The sequence below is a fragment of the Helianthus annuus genome, chromosome 13, assembly GCF_002127325.2.
Source record: "Helianthus annuus cultivar XRQ/B chromosome 13, HanXRQr2.0-SUNRISE, whole genome shotgun sequence".
Taxonomy (NCBI): domain Eukaryota; kingdom Viridiplantae; phylum Streptophyta; class Magnoliopsida; order Asterales; family Asteraceae; genus Helianthus; species Helianthus annuus.
In genome coordinates this window covers 81,990,740-82,001,582 of record NC_035445.2, presented here as the reverse complement: position 1 = coordinate 82,001,582, position 10,843 = coordinate 81,990,740, and positions in this window count along the sequence as shown.

The window sequence follows — 10,843 nt, the reverse complement described above, 5'->3', positions numbered from 1 at the left end:
AAAAGTAGGAGTGGTAGTCTAGGGGTTACAGACCTACGGTTGCAGTTTTTTAAAGTTGAGCGAGTATAAAAATGAAGTAATAGAACAAAGGGTAAAAACGCAAAGTCTAAAAAAAGGAAAAGTGTAAAAGTAGAAGGGTGGTGGCGGAAATATGTAAAAGATGATGGAGTGGTGGTGGAAATGTAAAAGTAGAGGGGTGGTGGCATAAATGTGTAAAAACTGGAGGGTGATGGTGGAAAAGCAAAGTAAAAGGGTGGTATTGGCCAAGTTTGAAAGATGATGGTGTTGTTGTGGAAATTCAAAGTAAAAGGGGGTGATGGTGACAAAGTTTGAAAGTTGGGGTGTCGGTGGCGAAAAAGCCACCGACTTTGTTCTTTAAGATATTGTAGAATGTATTTTAGTCTTAAAATTTAAAAATAAGTAAAATGTAAATAAAATAAAATAATTTACATAATTACTCTACTAAAATTTATCTATACTATATAATAAAAGAAACCAATTTTGGGACACATGTCATTCATTTGAGCCATCTATTTTTTAGTTTTCTCATCTTTATCTCCGACTTAATTATAGATAATTAATATTAATTAAAAGATAATTATAAATTTAAATTTAAACAATTCTTATAGGAGATAATATAATCTTTTGAAATATTTATTAGATTTCAAAATTATTTATCTTGACATTAACAAAAGACACTAAAAATAAACTAATATAATGTAAAGAATTAAATGTCATTTTAGTCCATGTGGTTTGGGCCATTTTGTCAATTTAGTCCAAAAGTTTTATAATACACAGGGTCTGTAAAGATATAATAAAATATAACTTTTTATTGATTGGTATATAAAATTACATGTGTTTAACGCATACAATACATGAGGTTCTTAAAAATGTAACTTTTTTTCATTATTTAATATATAAAATAAAATTTACTCAACCCGTACAATACACAGAGCTCTTAAAGATATAACTTTTTTATTATTTAATATATAAAATTACATTTATTCAACCCATGTAATAATGAGATTTTTAAAGATATATATTTTTATTATTTGGTACATAAAATTACATTTATTCAGCCCGTGTAATAAACGAGGTTTTAAAAATATTTTGTTTATTATTTGATATATAAAATTACATTTACTCAACCCGTGTATTACATGAGGTTCTAACCTAGTAATTATATAAAAGAACGCTTTTTTTGGTTTTTAATCTTTTTTTCAATTTAAAAACACGTGTGAGTAAAAATTGTAAAAAAAAAAACTTAATTGCGTTTAGCATGTTATGATTCATTTGTCTTTGATTATTACATTACACTAAATTTTGTAATAGCAACTAGGTTAGCAATCCATCTATTAAATGGTGCAGGGGCCTGTTTCTAATATCTCCTTCTTCTTATTTTCGAACTCTCGAGAAGCTTTTCTGGAGGTTTTACGTAAACTGTTACGCAAACGTAATCAGTTTAACGCAACGTACACTTTGGAACAATGACATAAGCTAAACATACTTTAAATACCATTTACATAATTTAGAAATAAGTTTTGAAAGGTTTGGTATGGCAAAAACATGCTTATTTAATCATAGGGACTAAATGCGTCAAACTGTGAAAGTATGCCGATTCGCGTATTTCTTAATACGGAACACGTATGCGCATCCAATTTTTTTTATTCATTAAAATATTGTATTCCAGTGATAGGAATGCAAAAATATCATTCGTTACGCAATTACGATCGTTTTCGCGTTAGTTAAACCGTTCGTCGTAATTAAGCGAAAAACGCAATCGTACAGCCGAACGAACCGACATCCACGATATTTCCGGACATATTTCAAGTTCCCTATGCTATAACGTCCTTATAAAGCCTGAATTTGAGGTTAACGGGGGTTAAACGCATCAAAAACGTATTAAAATGGTGCAGGGGCCTGTTTCGCCAAAAACTGAGCTGAAGTGGGCTCGCTGGGCGCGACACCCTGAGGGTGTTTTGGTCACGGGGCGCGACAGCTAGAGCTGGGCAGAAAGTTTTTTTTTGTTTTTTAAAGTCAGCTTGCTGCACATGTTTTTCTTTCATGGTTTTCAATCTTGTAGGCAATCTTATGTGATCTCCAAGCATAGAATCTGATCTTGGACACATGGATTGATCTTCTTTAATCCTTGGGCAATACACATGCCACTTGTATTGATCCCACGCCTCTAAACTACTATAAATAGCAAGGCCTTCTTGCTCAAATCCTTGCTGATTTGCTCTTTCACATCTAAATCACTCTAAGTGGAGTTGCTACCATCATTGGATGCCTCCCATCTGAGTTTTCTTCATCCTAGAACACAATAAGCGTTCTTCCTAGTCTTGTTTATTTATTTTAGCTATTTCAAGCTAAGAGTCAAACAGTTTGACTTTTCGGTTCGTAAGCCTGTTCAAAAGATCTGCGCACTTAAGGTCCTTACGGTTGTAAGCTATAAACCCTTACGGTCCGTAAGGGTCTACTAGTGACAGTTTTGCTTGCTGCCCAAGGACTTATGCCATGTTGCCACCTATCTCGCAATTTGGCCACTCATCTCGCAATTTGGCCACTCTTGCTCAGTCCTTGCCACCTCATTAACACCTGCAAACATCCTAGAAGGCCTCTGGACACTTGTTGTGTACCATCTTCAACTATAAATAGCCACTTGAATCCTCACAACTCCTTGCTCATTCTCATTTCTTCTACTCTAACTTGCTTGGAGCATTCCTCTGGACAAGAGGACTCCCTCTCAGTATTCTTCTACTTAAACACTTCCAAGTAAGTGTTTCCACCTGGTCTTTTTCATTTTATCTAATTATTTGAAGTCTAAAGTCAAACAGTTGACTTTCTGTTTAACTTTAACTTCTGACCATTTTGGTCAAGGTAAAGTTTAATCCAAACTTTCTTACGTGATCGTAATAACGTTGGTGTGATCATACCTTCGGATAATCACGTTTACTAGTTGAATTATTAAGTTGAGCATATTACGTAAAAGTTGAATCTTCGACTAAAATGCATAAATGGTTTCTATAACTTATAAATCAGATGTTTTAACATATATACAAGTTTTATAACTAATATAAACTGATAATAGCATGCTCAACTTGTCCAATTCAGTTTAGGGTCTCATTCTATGTCAAAAGTCAAGTAGTTTGACTTTTGCTTTGAATTTTGATTCTGACCCGTTTGGTCAATGTTTAGACCTGTTTTAAACTTGTTTTAGGACCATAATATTGTTGAGTGTAACTCTCTGAAGTTATACAATATGGTCATTCCGTTTGATGGGTTTAATAACAAGTCGCGAATATGTTGTTAAAAATGATCGCAATGCCCTTATGTGGTCAAATGAGCTAACTGAATGATTTAAAACTAAACCAAACTTTAACCTGTGTTGGGATTGAACCCCAACAGGGGAACAGATAATGTAAAGCCAAAACTGGATCCCATCAGTGGACTTCTAATAAGCAACAGTTTACTCTAATCTCTCCCCTTGACAGTGGTTATCTAACAACTGATAATCTTAAGTGCTGCTCAACTACAACAACTGATAAACCAAACTCTGATGATTACCTAACAACTGCTAAAGACAAACTCTGTTGCTCTATCTACTGTTGTTTCCTAAGTGCTGCTGAAGACTCAAGCACTGCCCTCTCAAAGACTGATCACCTTTGAAGAAAGCATTGAAGACTCAACATTTGTGCTAAGGCTACAACAGTGGAACGTGAAGCAGTAGTTTTCATTTTGTTTTGTATGTTAGTGAATATCAGATGTTACATAACAGTAGTTTGTATAGGACAGTATTTGTAGTTTGTTAGGTCGTTAGATGTCACTATCATGGTGACGTCAGCTGAAGTATATCAGTAGTTTGGTTTGCCTATAAGTATGACAGTACTCTGTACTGTTACACTTGATCGTTTTGAGTGAGTTCTTCTCCTCAATTCATCCTTTCATCTTGTGCAACCAACTCTGGTGTATCAGGCTGAGGGGGAGTTTAGATTGTAAGCTTTTACTGTAATCATTTGCTTTGTATTTCAATCATTTGACTCAATGAAAAGCAATTGTTTATCAATCTCTACTTTCCTCTGTTTGTGTTTACTTTGTTTGCAACTCATTTCCGCCGCACTTATTAGTTTTATGCAAACAATCACGAATCATGACAGCCTCAGATCCTAACAATTGGTATCAGAGCTTGGACAGTCAAATTCGATCTAACAATCAATTTGACATAACAGTTCAGCTCAAAATTCATTGATACTAAGGTTGGTTGCATTCAGTTGAAAAACAGAGTAATAAGCGAATCATGATCTAAATGGTTATTCAAAAACTCTGTAAATCAACCAAGATGTCATATGACACACAAATCTCACACAACAAATGTTTTCATACATATGTCACTCATAGTTTTCAAATCTGAAAAAGATCTGATAAATTATGAGTTCGTTCGATGTTTTCAATATTGATTTCATTTGTTGTTCTGATGTTTGTGATGTTTGTAATAAACACTAAAGTATGTACCTCAGAATCAGCAAAACTCGTGTTCATCTAAAACACCTGCATACTGCTGATACTGAAGAGAGGGAGAAAAACTTTAGTCAAAATCTCTCATGTGTTCAAAGGCAAGTTGAGTACCTTCAAAAGGACCAAATCAACTTCGTCTAACACATATTGAGAAAAATAAAATGTTAAAACAGTCCTTATCATAAGTAATGTGAGATCTGAACTAAAACATGCTTAAACATGGTCAGATGTCTTAAAACATTGCTTCAAAGTGATTATGGACAAAGCATGTTCAAAATATAATCTCCTAGTGAGTGATTCTGAACATGTAAATAAACAGGGTAAAAAGGGAAAATGAACAAATCCCAAAGTGTAGCTATCTCAAAACTTTTGAAATCAAAAGAAGAGAGCATAAGCAGAAAACACTTTTGAGGTTAAAGTTAGGTCATCAGTGGTCATCATGCAACTGTGTGCATTTATCAATACAGAAATTGTTCTGGTAACAATGGCATATCCAGTGATGGTGCTTAAAAGAAATTCACAATCAATTGACAAGAAAATGACCCAAACAATGGTCAGAATAACTTGAGAATAACTTGATCGTTTACTTGAAAAAACTGTCAGATCCTTTTGATTTTCTCCAAAACATCCTTTAATTTTTTAAAGGTGTTTTCTTCTCTAATAAAAACCAGATATATTTTATTCTTCTATGAAATATATTTTGTTCTTTTACTCTTTTTAATAGTAAAAGTTCATCTCTGGTCTGGATGTAATTACCTTGTTTTTGTGTGTAATTACTATCCCTAAAACTGGTCAAGAGGAAATGACATACATACCAAGGTCATGTTAAGCTCAAGTTAGGTTTCCACTGATCATAAATTGATTGCAAATTGACTTAGACTACTGAGATACTCATGTTCTAGTTCCAGTAATTAGACACAAAATGAGCAGCTCATGTAGAAATGTCTTCATCATCTGGGATGCTAAACCACTGTCTGAAAAATAGACAGATGGCAAAACCTTGAACAAAATTTCTGAAAATCACTGCTGACAATTTAATCTTGATATTATGCATCTAAAATGTGTATTGTTAAGAATAGCAATTCTGGTACTCAACAGATGATAGACAAGAGATTGTGCTTTTACAAGAACAAATCATTTTCTACATCTGAACAAACAGGTGCTAAAAGAATTTGTCAAAAGTCAAAACACTGCCGCACAAACAGTTGTTAAATATATGACCCTAATTGGTTTTTATCCACTGTTGTTCCTAAAATGCGATTGTCCCATAACATCTGCTCTCTAAAGTCTGTCCACTCCTATAGTGTCAACCTCTGCTCTTCAAAAACACTGATGTTTAAAATCTTTGTTCCATCCGCTGCTACACCCACCATTTCATTTTATTACCGTTGTAACTACTGATACTTGATCCATCAGTAGTTGTCAAAACAACTGTCCTCCATCATTTACCATTCCATCAGATGTTTGACACGTGGTCAGTTTTTAGCCTTCAGATCAAAATAACCGCTGCCACATCAGCAATCACTTTTTCCCTAAATAAAACCATGATTAAATCCAAACAGGGTTTTACTGTCGAATTGAATTCCAAAGGTTCTCTTCTCATAACAGTTTCCCTCTCATAACTCCAAAAACTTCTTCGATCTTCTTCATCCAAAATGACGAAACCAAAATCGAAATCAAAATCAAAACCATCTTCTTCCACCACAACAGCAGATGCCACTCAAATGGCTGCTGAAACACCGGAGATTCGCTACAAATCTCCACACAACTATGTAGGTATACTCACAAAACCTACTGATAACCACACCTTCGATTCCATCCTTGACATCTTTTCTGCATCAAAGTACAAAACTTTGATAACAGCAGATGCTCCCATTTACCTTGATACCCAGAGAGAGTTCTGGAAAAACGCCACCCTTGAAAAACAAGGAGATATCATTGCTGCCATCAACTCCTCGATACAGGGTAAGAAGGTAAATATTTCACCAAAATCCATCTCTGAAATCTTTAAACTCGATGATTTAAATGGAAAAACATCATTTTCAAAAGATGAGTTGAAAAAGGATTTCACAAACAGGGGCTATGCAGAAGAACCCAAAAAGGATACTCTACAAAAGGGCTACTTCCCTTCTGCACCCAGATTTTTATTCCACACACTGCTCATGTGTGTTTCAAATAAAACAACGTCCTTCAATGAGATACCAACGAAAATTCAATGTCTGGGATATGCAATTTTGAACGATAAAAATTTTAACTACTCCCAGACAATATTTGATGATTTGGTAAAGAACGTTGATAATAAGGCTTTTCTGCTCTTTCCGAGATTTCTAAGCTATTATTTTGAACAAACATTTGTAGAGAAAGATGCAGAACTGCCCAAACAAGGTGTCTCATTCAAAATAAACTGTTTAACAATAGAAACTTTTTCAAGAATGATGGCACCTATAAAATTAAAAACAAAAGAGGCAGAGCAGGTTTTAGAAACTGCCACTGACCTTGTAGCGACCACTGCTGAGCCCACTGCTCCAGGTGATCAAAGTAGCACACCCACTGCTTTGAAACCAACACCTGCCACCAAAAAGACCAAAAGAAAACCATCTAGAAAACCCACCAAACCCACACCAAAGGCAACTCTGGAAGATGAGATTCCAGAGTTAATGCCAGTGACAACACAAAAGTCACAAGAAACCACTGCTGCTACTTCCTCACAGCAGCTGGAAGAAAGATCTCAACCCCAGCCTAAAACTCCTCCTGCATCCTCATAAAAGGGTCAGGTTGTAAGCACAGGGACACCACGTTATGAAGCTCTGTATCCACTCGGATCCATCTTCCATAGTCCTGATCCCAAGGACATGTCTCTTTCTACCCCCACACCTTCACCAATAATAATGCCACAATCAATAATACCCCTGTTGCATGCAGTTGATATTGCACAGACAAAAACCAGTTCCTCTCAATCACCTATTACTGAGAGCATACCTCCACAAGTGACTGGGTCTGATGCTAATACCTCTGCTATCCCAGCAACAGTTGAGGAGGTTACACCCCTTGAGTTACAAGTAACTCTTGGTGATAGTTCAAGTGGAGCAGCAACTACAACTGATGGATCAACAGATCTTCAGTTGGACAGTTGTTTCATAACTAAGACTCCCTTGAAGGCAATTTCTTCCATGGCAACATCGGTAACCACCAGTGAGTTAAATATAACCACTGGTACCATCAAAGGTTTATCGGTTGCTGAAGAAAGAAGTCCCCAGTACCAAGAACAAGGGGCATCAATGGATGATATTTGGGATTCACTTCCTAAGTCAAACATTGATACAACCACTGCTGGTGGGGATTCAGATGATCCTGTTAATTCAGGTGATGATTCAAGATATAATGAATTGACGGCCAGAGTTGAAAACCTGGAATCTTCAGTTGCAGAAATAAAAGATATGGTGCAGCAGCTGTTAGAAGCTCAAATAGCCCAATCTTCTGCTCCTCCTGCTCAAGCACCTGCTCCACAAGCATTTGCTGCAAATGAGCTATGGAATATTCTCCAACCACTGCTTGAACATCAGCAACAATTGGCTGCTAAACAGCACGCAAATCAAGTAAAAATGCTGACCAACATGGTAGAATCTCGATTCAAAGACACTCAAGCAGACATCAAGGCTATAAAGGCCAGCATACAACAGAATGCTCAAAGTGAGAAAGCTCCTTTTACCATTTTCTTCATGGACACACCCCTGGCAGATAATGCCAAAAAGGGGGAGAAAACCAGGTTGAAAAAGAAAGGTATAGAAGATGGGGTGTACATTGAACCAGAGAAACCCAAAACCTCACAAACTTCAACAGCTGATACAGCAGTAGTTACAAAAACTGCTGTCAGTAGCCAAACAGCTGCCATCTCATCAACACACACACCTTCAACACACACCACCTCATCACACACCATCACAACTACTGTTCCACCACCATCTGTGTCTATAACACAAAAACCACCACTATCATCATCTACAACCACATCACCACCACTGCCTCCTGCCATAAAGCAGAAGACAGCAGATGTTACAACATCTGCTGTAGTGACAACAGTGATTGAAGCACCAGTTGTTTCAACCACTGTTAGTCAATCACAATCACAAACCACTGATCCACCCAAAACATCATCAGTCTCCTCTTCAAAAAGAAGAAAGGTCTTCATTCCTGATGATGAGTCACCACCACCATCACCACCTTCAAATATCATTTCCCATTCTCCATCCCCTGCTCAAAAGCAGAAGACAACTACTGATACATCAGTAATTGTAATGACAACAACAGTTGAGACACCAGTTGTTTCAACCACTGTTAGTCAGACATCCACAACTGCCCTAATTCTTCCTATATCTCTTCCCATATCACAACCACATCTCCTAAAAAGAAAAAGAAAGCCAATTACTGCCGATGAAGGGATACATGATCCAAATGCTGAAAAATATCCACTAGAGCTTGATGCCATCAAAAATGAGATGAGACAGTTTTATACAGAAGCAGACCCATCATAAAGAAAATTCTCCTCACTCATCGGCTATATAGCTCCAGAAGATATAAATGATTATCTCAAGATAAAGGCAAGGCAAGCTAAAGTTAAAGCCAAGGTTGACAATGAGAAAGAAAAACTAAGCGAAGAAGGCATTGCGAATAGACTGGAGTTCTACCTTGCAAAGGTTAAGCAGATGGAAGAATATGCACAAGAGCTAGACAAAGAAAAGGCTGATCAAAAGAAGAGATTGAGAGAACAGCTTCTAGCCTTCATCATGAAAGAAAAGTTCTATCCAGCTGAAGAATCCCAGTTTAAAGAATGGCCATTAGTAGCTTTGAAGCATGAGGCTGAAAGGATCCAAAAGGTCAAAAATGATCCCTCAAAAAGGAAAACTGCTCCAAACTGGAGTAAGTACAAAAGACTCATTGCTGATCTCACTGCTGAGTATAAAAGGAAGAAAAGGGAGTTGGTGGATGCTAAGATAGGCACTGCTGAAGCCATATCAAAATGGTCTAGGCAACAAACTGATGAAGCTTATGAAAGACTTGAGAAGCAGAGGATGAAAGCCTCTAACCCTCCCAAAAGGTCTGACTACAAAAAGGTTCAAGAACAAGTCAAACTTTTCGAAACACAGATCAACACAGCAGAAGATTTTATCACAAAGCTGAGTAAAGAAAAGAAGGAAATGATGTCTGCTGGAGTAGATAAGAACAAAGAAGCTGAACAGATTGAAGAAGCTATGAAGAAAATAGCTTCAGATAAAGAAAGATTGGCTAAACTACAAGTCCTTGCCAAAAAGGTTAAAGTAGTAAGCCAAAAGTCATCAGCAGGCATCACAAACAGTGAGCTGATTGACAAAGAAGTTGAAGCAGATATAGCTGAAGCCAACAAGATCATTGATCAAGCATTCATACGAGTGTCTGAAGCTCATGACGCTGCTCTTCACTTCTTCAGGCCAATCACTTCAAGTTCATCAGATAATAAATCTCTCCCAAGAAACCCATAGAGTTCAAAAATACTAAAGTGGATGTCTGATCAAAAGACCCACGTATTGACTTTGCTCAGATTCAATGGTGAAGTGAAGCATATATCAAGGAATCAGGCACTAGGCCTAAGTGCTGAAGATCTACAGGATCTCCTTGAGCTTACACTGTGCAGGGATGAGGATGATACAAGTTCCAAGGATTTTGAGGAAGAATTTAAAAGAAAAGCAAAGGAACTTCTGATGAAGAATAAAGGTCCTGAATAAGGAAGGGTTTTGGCATTATCTGTTCCAGGGGGAGATTGTTGGGATTGAACCCTAACAGAGGAACAGATAATGTAAAGCCAAAACCGGATCCCATCAGTGGACTTCCAATAAGCAACAGTTTACTCTAATCTCTCCCCTTGACAGTGGTTATCTAACAACTGATAATCTTAAGTGCTGCTCAACTACAACAACTGACAAACCAAACTCTGATGATTACCTAACAACTGCTAAAGACAAACTCTGTTGCTCTATCTACTGCTGTTTCCTAAGTGCTGCTGAAGACTTAAGCACTGCCCTCTCAAAGACTGATCACCTTTGAAGAAAGCATTGAAGACTCAACATCTGTGCTAAGGCTACAACAGTGGAACGTGAAGCAGTAGTTTTCATTTTGTTTTGTATGTTAGTGAATATCAGATGTTACATAACCGTAGTTTGTATAGGACAGTATTTGTAGTTTGTTAGGTCGTTAGATGTCACTATCATGGTGACGTCAGCTGAAGTATATCAGTAGTTTGGTTTGCCTATAAGTATGACAGTACTCTGTACTGTTACACTTGATCGTTTTGAGT